Source organism: Leopardus geoffroyi, chromosome B1 (assembly GCF_018350155.1).
Source record: "Leopardus geoffroyi isolate Oge1 chromosome B1, O.geoffroyi_Oge1_pat1.0, whole genome shotgun sequence".
Classification (NCBI taxonomy): domain Eukaryota; kingdom Metazoa; phylum Chordata; class Mammalia; order Carnivora; family Felidae; genus Leopardus; species Leopardus geoffroyi.
The window spans coordinates 128,526,276-128,547,699 of record NC_059327.1 but is presented as its reverse complement, the minus strand read 5'-3'; the positions used below and the strand labels follow the sequence as shown (position 1 = coordinate 128,547,699).

Sequence of the window (21,424 nt, the reverse complement as noted above, 5' to 3'; positions counted from 1 at the left end):
AAAGAGTCTCTTCTAGTTTGTTTCCCCCCTCTCCTTTTTCCCCTTCCCATATGTTTATCTGTTTTCTTATTTCCATATATAAGTGAAATCATATGGTATTTGAATTTTTCTGGCTGAATTATTTCATTTAGCATAATATACTCTAGCTCCATCCACATCCTTGCAAATGGCAAGGTTTCATTCTTTTTGATCACCAAGTAATATTCCATTGTGTGTGTGCGTGTATGTGTGTTTGTGTGTGTGTGTGTGTGTGTGTGTGTGTGTGTGTATAAATATAGTGCTCGCTTCGGCAGCACATATACTATATATATAAATATATATTATGTCTTTTTTTATTCATCAGTCAATGGACATTTGGGCTCTTTCCATAGTTTGGCTATTATTGATAATGCTGCTCTAAACATTGGGGTGGATGTGCTGCTTCAAATCTGTATGTTTGTATCCTTTCGATCAATACTTAGTAGTGCAGTAGCTGGATCATAGGGTAGTACTGCTTAACAGTTTGCATTCTCACCAGTGGTGTAAGAAGATTCCTCTTCCTCTACATCCTCACCAACATCTGTTGTTTCCTGGGTTATTAATTTTTGCCTCTCTGACAGGTGTGAGGTGGTATCTCATCATGCTTTTGATTTGTATTTCTCTGATAATGAGTGATGTTGAGCATCTTTTCATGTGTCTCTTAGCCATCTGGATGTCTTCTTTGGAAAAGTGTCTATTCATGTCTTCTGCCCATTTCTTCACTGGGTTGTTTTTTTTTTTTTTTTTTTTTTAGGTGTTGACTTCTTTTTTTAAAAAAATTTTTTTAACGTTTATTTATTTTTGAGACAGAGAGAGAGAAAATTAAAAATATGGCATGAACGGGGGAGGGTCAGAGAGAGGGAGACACAGAATCTGAAACAGGCTCCAGGCTCTGAGCTGTCAGCACAGAGCCCGACGCAAGGCTCGAACTCACGGACTGCGAGATCATGACCTGAGCCGAAGTCGGCCGCTTAACCTACTGAGCCACCCAGGCACCCCAGGTGTTGACTTCTTTATAGATTTTGGATACTAACTGTTATCACATTTGTCATATGTCATTTGCAAATATCTTCTCAAATATCTTTTAAAAGTCTGCTTCTTAGTTCTGTTGATTATTTCCTTTTCTGTGCAGAAGCTTTTTATCTTGATGAGGTCCCAGTAGTACATGTTTGCTTTTGTTTCCCCTGCTTCCAGAGACATGTCAAGTAAGAAGTTGCTATGGCTGAGGTCAAAGAGGTTGCTGCCTGTGTTCTTTAGATTTTTATGGTTTCCCTTCTCATATTTAGGTCTTTCCTTCACTTTGAATTTATTTTCGTGTATGGTGTAAGAAAGTGGTCCAATTTCATTTTTCTGCATGTCACTGTCAAGTTTTCCCAGCGCCATTTGTTGAAGAGATTGTCTGGATATTCTTTACTGCTTTATCGAAGATCAATTGAACATATATTTGTGCATACATTTCTGGGTTTTCTATTCTGTTCCATTAATCTGTCTGTGTTTGTGCTAGTTCCATACTGTCTTGTGGTTACAGCTTTGTAATGTAGTTTGAAGTATGGATACCTCTATCTTTGCTTTTTTTTTCAGGATTGTTTTGACTATTCATAGTTTTTTTTGTGGTTTCGTACAAAATTTAGGGTGATTTCTTCTAGCTCTGTGAAATGCTGATGGTATTTTGATAGGGACTGCATTAAATGTATAGATTGCTTGGGTAGTATAGAAATGTTAACAATGTTTGTTCTTCCAATCCATGAGCATAGAATTTTTCCCATTTTTTGTCCTCTTCAATTTCTTTCATATGTGTTCTATAGTTTACATAGTATGGATCTTGTACTGCTTTGGTTAGGTTTATTCCTAGGTATCTTATTGTGTTCGGAGCAATTGTAAATGGCATGAATTCATTGATTTCTTTTTCTGCTGCTTCATTATTGGTGTATAAAAATGCAACAGATTTCTGTGTATTGATTTTGTATCCTGTGACTTTGCTGTCATGTATTTGTTCATGTATTTGTTCTAGCAATTTTTTTGATGGCATCTTTCAGGTTTTCTACTTAGAATATCATGTCATCTGCAAAGAGTGAAAGTTTGATTTATTCTTTGCCCATTTGAATGCCTTTCATTTCTTTTTGTTGTCTGATTGCTAAGGCTAAGACTCCCAGTACTATGTTAAATAGTAAAGGCGAGAGTCAAGATCCCTGATGCTCTCTTTAGAGAAAAAGCTCTTAGTGTTGCCCCATTGAGGATGATATTACATGTGTGTCTTTTGTATATGGCTTTTATGTTGTTGAGGTATGTTCCATCCATACCTTACTTTATTGAGGGTTTTTATCAAGAATGGATGCTGTATTTTATGAAATGCTTTTTTGTATCTATTAAGAAGATCATATGGTTCTTATCCTTTCTTTTATTAATGTGGTGTGTCACGGTGATTGATTTGTGAATTTTGAACCAGCCCTGCAGCCCAAGAATAAATCCCACTTGATCATGGTGAATAATTCTTTTAATGTATTGTAAAATTCAGTTTGCTATTATTTTGTTAAGAATTTTTGCATCCATGTTCATCAGAGATATTTGTCTTTAATTCTCCTTTTTAGTGGGGTCTTTGTATGGTTTCAGAATTGAGGTAATGCTGGACTTGCAGAAAGAGTTTGGAAGTTTTCCTTCCATTTCTATTTTTTGGAACAGTTTGAGAATAGGTATTAACTCTTCTTGAATGTCTGGGAAGCCATCTAGCCCTAGGGTTTTGTTTGTTGGGAAATTTTTGATTATTGATTTAATTTCTTTGCTGGTTATCAGTCTGTTCACATTTTCTATTTCTTCTTGTTTTGGTTTTGGTAATTTGTATGTGTCTAGCAATTTTTCCATTTCTTTCACATTGCCCAGTGTGTTGGCATAATTTTTTTCACAATATTCTCTAATAATCGATTGTATTCTGTGGTGTCGGTTGTGATATCTCCTCTTTTGTTTATTATTTATTTGTTTCCTTTATCTTTTTGATAAGTCTGGCTTGGGGTTTATTAATTTTATTAATTCTTTTAAAGAACCAGCTCTTAGTTCTGTTGATCTTTTCCACTGTTTTTTGTTTGTTTGTTTGTTTGTTTGTTTCAGTATCATTTATTTCTACTCTAATCTATATTATTCCCTGTCTTCTGCTGGCTTTAGGCTTTGCTTGCTGTTCCATTTCTAGCTCCTATAGGTGTAAGGTTAGGTTGTAAATTTGAGACTTTTCTTACTTGTTGAAGTAGTCCTGTATTGGAATATACTTCCCTTGTAGGATTACCTTTGTTTAATTCCAAAGGTTTTGGACACATCATGTTTACATTATCATTTGTTTCCATGTATTTTTCAAGTTTCTTCCTTAATTTCCTGGTTAACCTATTCATTCTTTAGTGGGATATTCTTTAATCTTCATGTATGTGTGGTCTTTCCAAATGATTTTATTGCGGTTGACTTCAAGTTACATAGTATTGTGGTCTGAAAATTTGTGTGGTATGATCTCAGTCTTTTTGTATTTTTTAAGGGGTTATTAGTGACCCAGTGTGTGATCTATTATGGAGAATGTTCCATGTGCATTCATAAAGGTGTGTATTCTACTGCTTTAGGATGAAATGTTCTGAATATATGTTAAGTCCATCTGGTCCAGTGTGTTATCCAAAGCCATTGTTTCCGTGTTGATTTTCTTCTTAGGTGATCTGTCCATTGTTGTAAGTTGGGTGTTAAATTCTCCTACTATTGTATTATTATCAATGAATTTATGTTTGTTATTGATTTGTATATTTGGGTGCCTTCAGGTTGGAGACATAAATATTTACAATTGTTAGATCTTCTTGATGGATAGACCCTTAGTTATGATGTAATGCCCTTCTTCATCTCTTGTTACAGTCTTTGGTTTAAAAATATGGCTACTCTGGCTGTCCTTTGGTGTCCCTTACCAGGATAGATGGGTCTCCATCCTCTCACTTTCAGTTGGTAGGTGTCTTTAGGTCTAAAATGAGCCTCTTTTAGGCATCATGTAGATAGGTCTCGTTTTTGTTTGTGTGTTTGTTTGTTTTCCATTCTGATATGTATGTCTTTTGATTGGAACATTTAGTCCATTTACATTCCGAGTGATTATCATATGAATTTAGTGCCATTGTGTTACCTAAAAAGTTTCTGGTGATATTCTCTGTTCCTTTCTAGTCTTTGTTGTGTTTGGTCTTTCCCACTCAAAGAATTTTCTTTATTATTATCTTGTATGACTGGTTTATTGGTCTATCTCCTTTAATTTTTTTTTTTTTTTTGGTCTGGGAAACTTTATCTTTCCTTCTGTTCTGAATGACAGCCTTGATGGATAAAGTATTCTTCACTGCATATTTTTCCCTTTCAGCATGCCACTTCCTTCTATCTTGCCAAGTTTCTGTGGAGAGATCTGCTGTGAAGTTGGTATGTCTTCCCTTGTAGGTTAAGGAATTATTTTTCCCTTGCTGCTTTCAGGATTCTTTCCTTGTCTGAGTATTTTGTGAATTTGACTATGGTATATCTTCATGATGGCCAGCTTTTGTTGAATTAATGTGAGTTCTCTGTCCTTTTTGGATTTTGATGTTGTTTTTCTTTCCCAGATTAGGAAAGTTTTCATCTATAATTTGCTCAAATAAATCTTCTGCCCCTTTTTATTTATCTTCTTCTTCTGGGACTCCTATGATAGGAATGTTATTACACTTTAAAGATTTGCTGATTTCACTGTCTACATTTGTGATCCAATATCTTTCTTTTCCTCTTCTTTTCAGCTCCATTATTTCCAATAATTTTATCTTCTGTATCACTGATTCCTTCTTTTGACTTGTCTATCTTTGTTGTCATTGCACCAGTCAGTTTTGCAACTCAGTGATAACATTTTTTATTTTGGCCAGTCTAGTTTTTAGTTCTTTTATCTCTACAGTAAGTATTCCTTAGTGTCTTCTATACTTTTCTCAAACCCAGCTAGTATCCTTATGATTGTTGTTTTAAAATCTGGTTCACACATCTTACTTGTATCTGTATCGATTTAATCCCTGGTTGTGACTTCTTCCTGTTCTTTTTCTGGGGGGTAAATTCCTCTATCTAGTCATTTTGTCTGGGTCCCTGGGGTGTGTGTGTGTGTGTGTGTGTGTGTGTGTGTGTGTGTGTGTGGTTAATAGGAAAGTCTGTTGTATTCCTTCTCGTGAGATGAATAGGTATATTAAGAAGAGGTCAAAACAAAGAAGAACCTAGATCCTATGTATATTTGGTCTACTTGTTAAAAGAAACTAGATCCTAAAAAAAATTAAAAATGAAAAACAGAGAAGCTAGATACAAAAAAAAGGAAGCTAGATTTTAGATGTGTTTTGGTCTGTTAGTTAATAGAACCTAGATCAAAAAAAAAACCCCATAAATGTTCTTACTGTATTTTATATTAAAAAACAAAACAAAACAAAAACAAAGGCAGCTAGATTCTATTTCCCTTTAGAGCTGAAGCTTTATAGCACTCTATGGTCAGTAGACATTGTGTGTGGGAGGGGTTAGTGCTGGTCTTCTGGGGCTGCAGCTACTGTGCTGATTCTCAGGTGTACCTGCCCTAGTGGTGATGCACCTGCAGGGCACAGGAAGGCACGGTTTGGTGTAAGTAGCTCCTGGCCTCCTCTTGGTGGTGCTGTTTTGCTCACTGAAGTGGGTCTATGCTGATGGGTGAAGGCAGGAAAAGGCCTAGCGCAGCAATCTAGTCTCTGGATGGGGGAGTTCAAGGTGCCACTCCTCACGAAAGCCTCACAGAAAGGCAAATCATCACGCTTGTATGTCCCTGGCTTTTGTCACATCCATGCCCTCATCCTGTCTGTGTCAGAGCGGCACTGTTTCTTCCCATGCTACCCAGGGGATCCTCACACCATGCTGCCATCTCATGGATCTCCACCCTGCTTCCCCACCAGAAGTCGGCTAAGTCTACCAGGCAGAACCCTGGCAATGGAGGTCCTCTAAAACTTGAGACTTTGCACTCAGTTGTTTATAAAACCTTGGATTATTCTTCCCTTCTTCTTTTCCCAGTCAATGGTTTTGGGGAACAGTTTTTCTTGTGCAAAGCTCTGCAGATGTTCTCAATCTCTTTCTCTCTCTCTCTCTCTCTCTCTCTCTCTCTCTCTCTCTCTGTCTCACTCTCTGTCTCTCTGTCTCTCTGTCTCTCTCTCTCTCTTTCTATATCCCTCCTTTCCATGATCAGAGCTTCCTCCCTTCTGTAGCACCTGCAGCTCCTTTCTCCCCCAAACAAGTCTACGCAACTCCTACCTATCATGATGAGGCCATTTTTTAAATCTCTAGTAATGCAGTTTGTTTTCTCTGATCGATTTCTTGGGTGTTCAGAATGACTTGATGTTTATCTAGCTGTGTTTGAGGGATGAGGCGAGCTTACGGCCCCCTACTCTTCCACCATCTTAACCTCCTCTTTCAATAGTGAACTCTCATAAATCAGCACATTCAAAAGTACAAAAAAGTAACTTCATTATATATGAATATATACTTTTTTTTTTAATCTGGCAAAGTTTGGATTAAAGTTTTCAAAGATTTGTTTTGCTTTGGATCCATTTCTCACAATTAGTATAATGATCCATTCCTACCTGGAAGGCCTCATTTGTGTGTTCTCTCCTCTGTAAAATGAAATCTCCTTGGAAAGACGAAGTTGAGTTTACTTAGAGTGAAGCCACTGAAGTGAAGAATAGGGAAAATTCAGTTTTGGGCTTAACTCTGTAGACTAAAGATAAAATTCTCAGATTTCTTACAGGTTAGCGGGCAGTGAATGACACTTAAATGATACTGCAATGTTCTAATAATTTCTAGTGCTAATTAGTACAATATAAAATCAGGAGTGAACATAATTATTTTTTTCTCTATTTGAGGATAAGTACCATAACTTTACAACTATCCTAATGGTAGGTATATCGTTAAAGTTAGGCAAACATTGAATTTTACTGTAATTATTTTTACAAATTAATTCCAAACAGTGCTTTGGTCAATTCTAATTTTTTGGCATTGGCTGCTTTATTTCCAGACCCTTACAGGTCAGCCAGATGCTGCCAAGTTCCCATGCCTAATTGTGCCAGATCTGGGGGTGTGTAGGAACACAGACAAGCCATGGTTGTAATGGGAAGAATTCAGGCTTTGGAATCTAATCTTGATTTGCATTTTGGCTCTCTGAATCACAGTTTCCTTATCTATAATATCTACTTCATAAAAATTTAAGAAAGACTTAAATAAATTGTATATGTATGTAAAATAGAGTGTGCTATAATCATAATAGGACTCACCCATACACACACATACACACACACACACACACATATATTTCTCTCTTCCTATGACATTCTGTTATGGAAAGAGTTTAGAGACTTATATTTATCAATATAGATAATATGAATATTTCATTTATAATTCTAAATTATCCAGGCCAACTCTGTTTTTTTTTTTCTTTGGCACAGAGAATTATGAGGTTGATACAACCGTTTTCTCATGAATTTGAGACTGCCTTGTGAATGCCAGTGCCTGTGGAATAAGCCTTATCTGAGTGGTTTTGTAAAGGATTAAATTGTAACCTCTCACTATAACCCCCTGCCTTTCCAGTTTAATGATTAAAAAGAGTAACTTTGTTAGGATTATGTGCTTTAGTTAAGCTTTAGGGAAGTTCTGAAAATGAGAAGCTACAAAGAAATGGAATGAGTTTTCTTTCCTGATAACTAGAATTACTTTTCCCACCTGTACTTGTTTGTGGTATGCTTCAGGAGCTGGTAGGTTTATCACATTTTCTGCCTCAGTAAGGTGTGAGTAATACATAGACTAAAGAATCCCTGGGCTGGAAAATTGATTTTATGCTTACAATGGGTGAAAATTATTAACAAGCCTAATAATACTTGGAGTAATTTTTCTGTAAGAGCTACTATTTTCATTTGCAAAACATAGCAGGGAGAATTATGTATAATTCTAATTTTTCCACCTATCTTGATATATAATTCTATTAGGAACACTGGTACTCCAACTTTAGAATAGTCATATATAGAGACATATACACTTGAATGCTTCTTGGTCTTTATTTGTTAGTGACTGTTTAGGATATTGTCTTTTTATTGTGGATCTTTTTCTTTACCAAATTTTCAACATGTAGCTAATGAGTAAAGCCAGTCAACTCATACAATTTCTGGTTTCAGAGATTTTGTAAAATTAATTATATCCTAAATATAATTGTGTCACATTAGCCAGATATTTTTCATTATCTTCCCTCTGGCTCCAACTTATTCAATTATTCTTACTTCTCTACAGCTTTGCATGAACAGTAGTCTCCAGCTATATGAAATAACTCCTTTCAGTGCACATCTACATTTTTCTATCTACTTTTCTTACTTTGTTCCTTTGTCAATTTGCCCTTCTTCTACTCTTGAAATGTGTAATTCTACCTATTTTTCCAGGGCCAGTTCAAATGACCTTATTCCACATAATACTCTGTGGTGGACCCATGAATTCTGAACCCCTTGAAATCTCTATAATGTTTAATTCAAGTATCACATATAGAATACATTACACTTTATTATGTATTTAACAATTTGTAGGACTAGTGAAGCTAGAAACTATGTTTGTGGCATTTAATATTTAGGCTTTCTCCTACATGGGAAAAATAAAACTGTAGGAGCTAAGCAAACCTAAATTCATTTCAAAAAAGGCTAATTTTATTTTATTTTATTTTATTTTTCAACTTTTTTAATTTATTTTTGTGACAGAGAGAGACAGAGCATGAACGGGGGAGGGGCAGAGAGAGAGGGAGACACAGAATCGGAAACAGGCTCCAGGCTCCGAGCCATCAGCCCAGAGCCTGACGCGGGGCTCGAACTCACGGACCGCGAGATTGTGACCTGGCTGAAGTCGGACGCTTAACCGACTGCGCCACCCAGGCGCCCCAAAAAAGGCTAATTTTAAAGTAGTCGTGCAAATATCAATTTAATGTAATAGACATTAAATACGAGCATGCACAAATAAACATAAGGTCAAAATTTGATTAAGAAAGCACTGTGTCCCTCAAGGGCAGACTTTTTCATGGATAAAAAAGTCATACAATCATTCCATTAGTGCATGGCAAGTTGTAATACTTGTAGATTGATAGACTCTTAAAGTATAGTTGGAGCACTTGATGAGAGATGAGAAAGGTAAATTTTGATTTTATGAATGTGCAATTTGAGGTGTAACACTGTCTGGGAATTTTATTTGGGCCTATGGATAGAGCTCAGTTTCAGAATATAATTCTGCTCTTAAGAGTTCTGAATCCTGCATTTTGTAGTTCACTTACAGTGAGGGACTCATAAAATCCAAGATAACATAAAGCATTATGTTCTAAGTGAAATTGAAGGGGTGATTTATTTAGAAAATTGGTAGAACTCTCTCTCTCTGATCAACAGCTGAGAATGTAAGTTTAAGTTCCGAAAGAATCTCTGTCATTCATAAGGCAATAGAAGCTTTACATAAAAGGGAAGAATAAACACATTTGACATGCAGATACTTAATTGTGATGTATGTTGTTGTTAAAATAATAAAGTCAGACCTTTTGAAATTTCATATCTCTTTGTGAAATTTATATTTTGCTGGTATAAATAAATTATTCCAACTTCTGAAATACATAACCTATGTTTTCAGTGTGGTGGTGAGTCTGTTCACGAAAAGGAGGAAAGGTATCTCATGCCAGAATACATTTGGTGTTCTAATAGCAAGTGATGACTATTAAAATACTGACTTTGGAATTATTAGTTTTTGTATTTGAATCTGACTTTAACTTTGAACTAAAACTGTAGGAATGGTTTTTGAGAAAGAATGTGGTTTTAATAAATTATCTAACTTTTCAGCCACATTTTCATATGTCAATATATAGTTGTGTTACTTATTACTTTCATGTATTTTGATAATATATTAGGAAATTATTAATCTTATAGTGGTGAATTGGTAAGGGGATACCCTGCAAATGGAGCTTCTTGACAGGAAAAATTCCCGAGCTGGAAAAAAAGTAGACAATATTGTAAAATATGTAAATTAGGGCTGTCAGTAGTGTTTTTCATCCAAAATGATTTTTTTTTTCAGTATATATTCTACTTACTGAATTCCTGTTTGCTAGGATCTAGGACCTTTAAATGTTTGCTTACTTTATAATTACAGTTTAAGAAGACCTAACTGTTGTATCTCACAGAACAAATTTTTTAATCATTTTCAAAATCACAGGTTTCCCCCCTTAAATCCACTTAATTTCTTTATTATAGCACTTATGCCATTGTAATGCTGACCATCTATCTACCTTCTTACCTACCTACCTAACGAAAAATTTCTGTAACTAGACGATGTCTTTAAGACTAGGAGGTGAGTTCAATTTCTGTTACTACTGTTTAATACAGTGTGGATGTCTAGCATAGGAACATAAGCATATGATATTTGTTAAAGAAAGTAGTGTAATTAACCAGTATTTTTCTCCCATGTTGGGTAGGCACAGGACTAGTTGTTCTCAGATACTAGGGCATTAGACATTATTGTTCATATTTTAAAGAATAAAGCTAAACCAGTGTATTAGTTTGCTTTTGCAGTGTAACAAAGTACCACACACTTAGAAGTTTAAACAATACACATGTATTAGTTCACAGTTCTGTATGTCATAAGTCTGACATGGCGTGGATGGGTTCTCTGCTTAGGATATCACAAAGCTGCAATCAAAATATCAGCTGCGCTGAGTTCTTGTCTGGTTGCTGTAAGGAAGAATCTGCTTCCATGCTCATTCTTATCGTTGACAGAGGTCAGTTTCCTGTGGTTGAATGATAGTATTCATTTTCTTGCTTCCTGATAGCAGGAGGCCTCTCTCAGCTACTAGAAGCTGCCTGCATACACTGCCTTGTTGCCCCATTCATCATCAAGCTAGCAGTGGCCTCTGATTCCTCCCATGTTAGAATCTCTGATTTCTCCCTTTGCTCCCAGCAAGAATAAGCTCTCTGCTGCTAAAGGTTCATGTGATTAGATCAGTCTCACTCAGATAATATGCCTAATTTGATATAAACTGATTCTTGGCACCTCAATTACATCTGGAAAATCCCTTCACAGTCACACTATGTTAGTATCTGAGTAACTGGCTTAAGTTGCATGTGTCCTAGGAGCCAGGAATCTTTAGGGGCCATTGTAGAGTTTTGTCTGCCACACTGAACACTGATGTTTGAAAAAAAAAAAAAAGTGTCCAAGTGCTCAAGGTAGAGTAGGTGTTTAATTCAAATCTAAGTACAGTGTTTTATAATCTTTTGGTACATATCACCTTTTATAATGTTTACAATAATAATCAAGCTAAATGTTATAATAATGCATTTTCTAATTTTATGTTGCCTGTTAATATACAGAGTTCTCTAGATTGAACATTCTTAACTTGAGATATTTGCGTTTGTTTAAAATTGAGCTGCCCCCTAACCCCACCACATAGTTGAGAATCTGCTTATAACTTTTAACTCCTGAAAAACTTTAATAGCCTACTGTTGACTGAAAGCCTACCAATAACATAAACGAATGATCAACACATATTGTCTATGTTATTTGTGTTATATACTATACTTTTATGCTAAAGAAAGCTACAGAAAAGAAAATGTCCTTAAGAAAATCATAAGGAAGATAAAATACATTTACAGTCCTGTAATGTATTATTTATCAGGAAAGATTTGCTTCTAAATGGACTCCGCATACTTCAAACCTATGTTGTTCAAGAGCTCACCTGTAAATTGGGGTGTTTAAGGAATTAGGAGGGGAGGGAAAAGTGTGTTTATTTAACACCTGTTATCTACTCTCTCTATATATTCCATATGCTTACAAAAATGACATGTTATAGTGTACTCTAGTAGAGTGTATTAAAACTTCTGAAATCAATAGCTAGAAAACATATTTACTCAATAATTTTAAGCAGTATTGAGGTTATCAGATAATTTACTTTTATAACCAAATATGAAAATGTTCTCTCCAAAGGGAAAATGAAAAGAAAAAAGGTTCAATATCAATTGTTTCTTGATGTCACCTGAGTGACATTATATATATTTCTTTAGGATATTGTTACAATCAAGTTATATATATATATGTGTGTGTGTGTGTGTCTGTGTATGTATATATTCACACATACATATAGATATATATGAAAGTATATACACATATATATTCACACACATATATATACATATATGTGAAAATATATACATATATATATATATGAAAATTTATAAAACAATCTTCAAATAGAAGGCATTAGTAGATGTGTATAATTTATCTATTACCCATATAGTCCCTGTATATTAGCTAGCATCTTTGTAAACGGTAGAGGTTCATGTGCCTTTTGCTGACTATTCATGGTTCCGAAAGCCTGATAGGTTTCAGTAAACCTTATGGATATGCTTAGCAGCTGGTGTAATTTTTGTGGTGAAGTGTCAACTCACTTTAGCAGGGTATGTGTAATGCATCTTAAAATAAAAGTAAAAATTATTCAAAATGTCATGATATCCATACATAGAAAAAAAGCCAGAAAATTCATATTACCATTAAATTCAATATGGAAATTTTTTGAAGATAGAAAACAATCCAATAAATAGAGTCATTATTCTGCATAGCATATAACTTTCTAATTGCCATTTACAGAAATAAAACAAAGTTTGCGAAAAAGCAAAAAGGGGACCAGAAAATTTGTTGATGACATATCCAATGAATACAATTTTGGACAATAGGATCCATGTTAGGCCTGACTGAATCTATTCATTCTCCTGTCAGCAGTGAGCACGCCTCCTTCAGAGGCAGAAAAGCCCAAGGAAGTTCCTCACTTTTGCAAACAACATGTAGAGTAAGTTCCTTCACTCTCAACAATCCTTATTGCACATTGAGATATTTTTCTGTAGGATGAGTGAAGAAATTACACTATTATTAAACAATGGTAACTAATTTAACCTATATCCAAGAATAATACAGGTACTGTTTTTGTTCATGCTGTTTTTGTTCATGCTAAAGACGAATAATTGGAAGAAATTCTGTGTAACTGTAAAAACTTGGTACTTCATGATGATGAAAAGTGCCAAAGATAATACAGTTTTGGATACACATTACACAGTTTCATCCAAAGCATGGTCAGTATTGTGTAATGCTGATGCTTAGTTGTGAATGACTGTTACTACAGTAGTTGGGATGGGAAATGTGCTGTTAAAAGCTGTTCAGTCTCAGATCCCTATCTCTAAAGTGGTGCATAGTCCAGAGATTTATTTCATTGTGATTAACATTGTACCTCCAGTGTCCTTTTTGTAAGTAGTTACCCTTCAGAAGTTGGAAATGATCACATCTGTGTTTGATTGTTACTAAAGTAGTATGTTTACATTAATTTAAGAAATGGCTCAAATACCACCAAAAAGCTATTTTTTTTTTCAAATACACTGCAGTTGTCATTAGCAAGCTATATAATGATGCGGTTTCTCCTTGTTCATTCCTTTCTGATTTTGACACATCCAGGTTCAAAAATTACATATTTTCTTTAATTATAGAGTATGTCTTACTTCCCACAATATAAATATATAAAAAAATATGTAATCTATATTGGCTTTCCTTATATCTGAATTAGATGACCTTTAGGAGCTCTTCAGATTATAATCTGATGGATTTCCAGTTTTAACTGAAGTATATTTATAGAAAGTGCTCAACTTGTATTTGCAACTTCTACAGAAAAGTTGCTTGCTTATATTCAGAGCATATTTGAAAATTTATTAAGCATTATAAAACTATGATTAGTTCGCTTTATTTGTTATATCTTAACTCAAGAAGGACCTTTGGAATTTATTAAGTATTTATACAAATAAATCTCTAATTGCATTTAGGTAAATAAAACAAAAGTTTATTAGGAAAATATGACTCTAGAGCATGACACTTCTTTTTTTTTTTTAATTTTTTTTTTTAACGTTTATTTATTTTCGAGACAGAGAGAGACAGAGCATGAACGGGGGAGGGACAGAGAGAGAGGGAGACACAGAATCGGAAGCAGGCTCCAGGCTCTGAGCCATCAGCCCAGAGCCCGACGCGGGGCTCGAACCCACGGACTGCGAGATCGTGACCTGGCTGAAGTCGGACGCTCAACCGACTGCACCATCCAGGCGCCCCGAGCATGAAACTTCTTAAAATACTCTTTTCAAATTTTCACTGCTCTATAGAAGCTATCTACACGATGAATGCAATAGCAAATAAGGCTGAGGTGTGGATCTCTGAACAATAATTTTGACTCAAGACCTTAGTATATGTAGTTTAATTATTTTGTAGAGGTATAATTATACTATTAATATTATGATTTGTGGTAGCTTTTTAAATACTCAATCATATAATTATGTCTTATGTATTAAACAAATATTTATTGCCTATTATGCAACAAGTGCCTTTCTTTGCACTGGTGATTTTTTATGAATATAACAGACAACATCCTTTGTCTCATGGAACCTGTATTCTAGAGAGGGGAAGAGAATAAATAATAAATAAAGAGTTAAGATATGTAGACTATCAGATGGTAATATGTACTTTGTCAAAAAATATATCGGGTGGAGGAAAGGGAGTGCAGGCAGAGTTTAAAAATTTAAATTGTGTGATCAAGGGAGGTCTCACAAAGAAGTTATCATTTGGACAAGGACCTATAGCAGTTGAGAAAGGCAGCTATGTGTTTGTGTCAAGGGAAGAGCATCCCAAGCAGAAGGAAGAACAAGATGAAGATCTCTGACACAGGGACGTGGGTTGTGTTTTCTAGGAACAACTAGGAGGCTGGGGTAATGATATCAAGGAGAAACAGAATGAGTATGAGGGTCTCAATGAGGGCTCTATAAGCCCCTGGAATGATTTTGACTGTTTCTACAGATGTGCTGAGATGCCATTCTGGCTGCCTCTCACATTCCAGCTAGCGTTTACAACTTTTGTCTCTTCCAAGTTTTCTGACTTCTTTTTTTTTAATGATTTTTTTAATGTTTACTTTTGAGAGAGAGAGAGGGAGAGAAAGAGAGAGAGAGAACACATGAGTAGGGCAGGGGCAAAGAGAGAGGGAGACACAGAATCTGAAACAGGTTCTGGGTTCTAAGCTGTCAGTGCAGAGCCTGATGGGGGGCTTGAACCCATGAACTGCAAGATCATGACCTGAACTGAAGTCGGACGCTTAACCTGAGCCACCCAGGTGGCTCATTTTCTGATTTCTTATGTTAATTCCTCAGATACATACTACTTTACTCTTCTGAAGTTTCTGTTGATTTTGGCAGCAGGAATGAGGAATCTTGTCATCTGGTCAGACTTCGATGTGTAAAATTGTTTTGAAATACAACTAAGAAGTAAAATTTCAGGGGTGCCTGGGTAGCTATGTTGGTTAAGTGTCCAACTCTTGATTTCAGCTCAGGTCATGATCTAATGGTTGTGAGATGCAGCCCATGCGTCAGGTCCCTCGCTGATAGTGCGGAGCCTGCTTGAGATTCTCCCTTTTTCCCTCTCTCTGCCCCTCCTTTGCTTGTGCTGTCTCTATCAAAATAAATAAACATTAAAAAAATAATAATAATGAGGGGCGCCTGGGTGGCTCAGTCGGTTAAGTGTCCGACTTCAGCTCAGGTCATGATCTCAAGGTTCCTGAGTTTGAGCCCCGCATCAGGCTCTGTGCTGACAGCTCAGGGCCTGAAGCCTGCTTTGGATTCTGTGTCTCCCTCTCTCTCTGCTCCTCCCCTGCTCACACTCTGTCTCTTTCTCAAAAATAAGTAAAGATTAAAATAATAACAATAATAATAATGAAAATATAAATCTCTAGTTGAGCAGTGTCCTCAAGAGAAAGCTAAGGTTTATCTAAAGTAACCAGTGTTCCATAAAGGAGTTGAAAATATTAATAGCATGCAATGATGATGGAATGAGGTGGCCAGAGTGCAAAACAGTATTTGTGCAAAGGTATAGGAGACATTAGTTGAATGAAAAAAAATAGGGAGAAAATGAAAAGATGTAATTATAGTTAAAGAAACCTACATTTTGGACAGCAACCAAAGATGCCAGAAGTTAGAATCATGATGGGATTAGCTGGCCTTACATTCTCATTAAGGATCTCACAGGCTTTCTAAGACCCAGATAGAGTCCTGCAATTAATTTCTTAATCATTTTGGAACAGTTTTAAAATTTTTATTTACAATGGGCTCATTAAAAGATGTCTTACAGCCTCTCACATCTGATTGTTTGAAACTTGGAAAACTGACTTCTTAATAAACCAGAAGATATAAGTGAACGGGTGTTTTAAAGATAGGTAACATAGGTACGGCTATATGAATAATAAGTATCGGTATATGAATTCTTGTAATCATGATTTTTTTCTTACAATCGTGATTTTGATATAGTACATTGTTTAACATTGTGTACCTTTTGTTCAAATTCTGGCTCGAGAAAGTTGTTTTAGATTACTTCACTATTAAATCAGGAATAGTTTTTGAAAACACTGAAAAGTGCATAGAACTCAACATAGCAAACATCCGTCTGTCCACCTACAACCTAGCATTTATACCTATCAATATTGTGTTAACCTATTTTAGAAATTATGTTAAAGGAAAGAAAATTTGTTTACTTTTTTATTGCAAAAGAATCCCTACAATATTTACTTGAAGTTTGACTTAAAGTCTTAAGCAGTAGTAAGGGATCTCTAGGATTCTACTTATGTTTTCTTCATACATTTCATCTGAGGATGTTCACGTATCAGCAAAGCAGTAGAATATTTTTACAAACTGGACTTTTTTTTTCATTGTTTATTTATTTTTTGAGAGAGAGAGAGACTGGGGGCGGGAAGAGAGGGAGAGGGTGAGAGAGAGAGAGAAACCCAAGCACATTGTGTATCGTCAGCACAGAGCCCGATGCGGGGCTCAAACTCAACGAACCGTGAGATCACGACCTTAGCTGAAATCAACAGTCAGATGCTTAACTGACTGAGTGACCCAGGTGCCCTGACTTTTAAAAATTTTTTTCTTGTACTCGTAGATAATTGCTTTACATGAAGTGCCATAAATAAACATTCTTACTGGACATATTTTGACTTTTAAAATCATTTCTCGGGGCGCCTGGGTGGCGCAGTCGGTTAAGCGTCCGACTTCAGCCAGGTCACGATCTTGCGGTTCGTGAGTTCGAGCCCCGCGTCAGGCTCTGGGCTGATGGCTCAGAGCCTGGAGCCTGTTTCCGATTCTGTGTCTCCCTCTCTCTCTGCCCCTCCCCCGTTCATGCTCTGTCTCTCTCTGTCCCAAAAATAAATAAACGTTGAAAAAAAAAATTTTTTTAAAAAAAATAAAATCATTTCTCAAGAGGTTAATGAAAGGCCATAGTGTATTCTCTGTCATCTCTTTTAATAGGGCCCACAGCTCATTTGAGTTATCACTTCTTTCCAGCTGCTATTTTATTTTCTTTTTCTTCAAAAGAAGAATACTACATATCATGTCATTGAGTCAGACTGTCAAAAGAGATGAATTAAGGACACAGTTTGAAAGCATTCATGGTTGTCTCTTTTTTCAGCACATGTAATTCTGAAAGCAGAATACTTTTTCTCAACAGTGGACGAAGCTTTTGAACATAGAAAGAGTTTATTAGTATAAAAACTATAGGTTTTTGAATATAGAAAGTTCTGTATTCAAGCCCTAGTTCATTTACTTTATAACTGTATTTGGTAATTCACCTAACATTGTGATTGGGTAATTTATATCCTCATCTATAATATGAGGATGAAGAGAACTATGTAAACAGGAATTCCAAAATTTCAAGATATTATTGCTTTCTTAAGAATAAGAATAAGTTATTCTTCAGAATAAACTCAAAGTGGCAAGCATGCATACACAACTTTGGACATATTTGAAAGATTTATTGTCATGCAATAATTTAAAATAGTACTTGAAAGTTAATTTCTCTTAAATATTTGACTTGTATATGGCAAAAACTATCATTATGAAACAGATGTTTATAGATGAGAGAAATTTGGGTCCATTATGCAACCACTTACAACTAACAAATACTTACAAAATATTGTCATCCTTTTAAGGAAACTCATGTCTCACTTACTGGTGGCTAGTCTACAGCTGTAATGGAACTACTGTTTTCTCATTGCTCATGAAATATTTTGTAGAGCAACTCTCAGCAATAGCTGTGTACTGCTCCTTAACGATTTCCTTAGTATGTGAAACAACACAAAATATGACATGTTGGAAAAAAGTTCATACATTTCCCCAAAATTTTTGGTTTCACATTTTAGAATGCTAACATAATAAAAATGATAAAATTACAAGTGAATTCAGAGTTAATAAAAAAAAACTATGAAGTTTGAGAATTATGTCAGAAGGGTACCTTTTTCCTACCTGAAATATACCACATGATGCCTTCTTTTCTTTAGAAATAAAGACAATGTTTGACAGTTCTAAAGTACTTAATTTCAAGTGACTTATCTATGAAGACAATGTTTTACATTCTTAAGTGCTTAATTTCAAGTGACTTACCTAAGTCAACTCAGATTGGTAAATTACTTTTTTTATCTAGAAGCAGAGTAATTTTTTTTTACTTTTTATTTACTGTGTAGAAGACAGCTTAAACTAAATTGTTTGTGTGCAAAATGAGTTTCACTCTTCAAAGAATATAATTCACACTGTTTTTTTCATACAGGTATGTCTTTTACATATGGTTTTACCATACCAGTTCTCACACTTTCTATGGTAATGGAAGGTGGTATTAAAAGGATCTAGTGAATTGTTACAAAAGGAAAAAAAAAGTTATATCTGTTCCATCTAATAATATCTGTAAGTCTGCTACCTTCTTACTTTTTTTTTTTTAAGTGCATCATTTCAGTTTGGGAACCATTTAAATTGCTGTGCAGTGTTTAAAAAGTCTCTTCAGAAACCAATTCTTTCTATTCTTGTCATGGCAGTTAAGTTTGCAATAATAGGATATTGCTTCAAACAAATGTATGGTATGGAGAAAGGGACTGAAATGAGATATGAAATTCTGGATTATAAAACTTCACAGATTCAATAAGAAAATATGGAAAAAATTGAAAAGTTAAACAATCCCATTCTTTTCCATTTTATTTTAGTAGTCAAATCACATAACATAAAACATATCATGTTAACCATTAAGTATACTGTTGGGTTGTGTTCAATACATTCACAAAGTTGTACTACTATCACCACTCTCTGTTTGCAAAATTCCTTTCGTCTTGTGAAACTGAAATTCTATACCTATTAAGCAAAAACTCTCCAATTCCCTCTTTCGTAGCCCCAGAATTCCAGCATTCTAATTTCTATCTCTATGATATTGACTACGCTCAGTATTTCATATAATGGATTCATCTAGTACTTATTTAATTGCAACTGGCTTATTTCACTTAACATTCTCAAAGCTCATCCATGTTATACCATATGTCAGAATTTTCTTCATTCTTTTTTTTAAGCTTTAATTTTTTTAAGTTAATTTATTTAGAGAGAGAAAAAGAATCCATGCAGGAGAAGGGCAGAGAGAGAAGGAGAGAAGGAATCACAAGCAGGCTCTGCACTGTCAGTGCAGTATCCGACTTGGGGCTGGATACCAGGATCTGTGAGATCATGACCTGAGCCAAAATCAAGAATCGGGCACTTAACCGACTGAGCTACCCAGGCAACCCAGAATTTCTTTCATTCTTATGACTGAATTTCATTGTATGTGTTTACCACATTTTGATTGTTCATTCATGTATCAATAAACACTTAGGTTGTTTCTATGTTTTAGCTGTTAAGAATAATGCTGCTATGAATATGAGTGTACAAATATCTCTTCAAGATGCTTTTTTCAATGTTTTGAGTTAGTCATAAATGGAAATGTTAAATCCCATGGTAATTCTATGTTTTTTGTTTGTTTGTTTATAGGACTACCATGCTGTTTTCTATAGAAGCTGTACCATTTTACATTATCACTAGTGATACAGAAAGGTTTCAGTTTCTCTGCATCTTTGCATGCACTTGTTATTTTTTGTTTATTTTTGATAGTAGCAATTCTAATTATTTTGAGGTGGTATTGAAGTGTACTTTTGATTTGTATTTTCCTAATGATTAGTGATGTTGAGCATTTTTTTTTATGAACTTACTGGGCACTTCTATGTCTACTTTGGAAAAATAACTATTCAAGTTCTTTGTACAGTTTTGAAGCAGATTGTCTGGTTTTTGAGTTTTACGAGTTCTCCCTATATCTGGATATTAACTTCTTATCAGATATATAATTTACAATTAATTTGTGAGTCTCTTGTATATAGTATATAGTTGGATCATTGTTTCTGTTCGTTTGTTTGTTTTTAGCCTTTTTGCCAAATTCTGTCTTTTGATGAGAGAGTTTATAACATTTACATGTGAAATAATTACTGAGGAGGGACTTCTGTCATTTTGCTATTTGTTTTCCTTAAGTCTTAGTAGCTTTATTGTCTCTCATTTCCGGCAGTGCTGTCTTCTTTTTTATTTAGTTGTTTTTTGGTAAGATTTAAAGCTTTACATTTTTACATTTCAACAATTAAATTCCTTTCTCATTTTCTTTTCTTTGTATTCTATAACTGTTTTCTTTGTAGTCATCATGGGGATTATACTTAACATCCTAAAGTTATAACAGCCTAATTTGAATTAATACCAGCTAAACTTCAATAACAAGCAAAAACTCTGCTCTTTTATCCCTCTATCCAGCCCTTTTTTTTCTTGATGTCACAAAATTGCATTTACATACATTTTGTGCCACAAAACATAAACTAATATTGAAAAAAAATTCTATTAGTCTAAAAAAATCTGTTAGTCTCTTAAATTATGTAGAAAATAAAATGTGCAGTTACAAACCAAACTTACAATAATGCCAGCTTCTAGACTGATAATTATCTTTTTATAAAATATACACTAGTCTCTTAAATCACATAGAAAATTTAAAAATGGAGTTATAAATGATCATTACAACAATGCTGACTTTACTAATTGCCCATTTGCCTTTAGGTATTTACTTAAAGGAATTTACCTTTACCGTGATCTTTATTTCTTCATATGGCTTTGAGCCACTGTGACATGTCCTTTCATTTCAACCTGCAGGACTCCATTGAAAATTTCTTGCAGAGCAGATCTAATGCTAATGAACACCCTCAACTTTTGTTTATCTGGGTATATCTTAATTTCTCCCTTAGTTTTGCCTGATGCCTTCTGGCCTCCAAAGTTTCTAATGAGAAGTCTGTTGATAATGTTACTGAGGATCCCTTGTATATGAGTGCCTTCTGTATTGTTGTGTTCATGATTTTTCCCTGTGTGTTTGGCTTTTGAGAATTGAATTACGATGTTTCTCAGTGTGAGTCTCTGAGTTCTTCTTTCTTGGAGTTCACTGAGTTTCTTGGATGTTTATATCT

The 21,424-nt window shown here is 34.9% G+C and overlaps 1 protein-coding gene across 3 annotated transcripts in view; it reads left to right on the top strand.

Annotated features, from left to right (window-relative positions):
* The window catches only part of GRID2 (glutamate ionotropic receptor delta type subunit 2), a 1,475,947-nt gene that overhangs the window by 263,253 nt on the left and 1,191,270 nt on the right, over window positions 1-21,424 (top strand). The window contains exon 1 of one of the 3 annotated variants that reach the window (XM_045472783.1): window positions 7,676-7,778. The exons of the other annotated variants lie outside the window; for them this stretch is intronic. The gene's annotated coding sequence lies outside the window, so the exon portion shown is untranslated. Of the gene's footprint in view, window positions 1-7,675; window positions 7,779-21,424 lie in introns of those variants that run through there. 3 annotated transcript variants of the gene reach the window in all.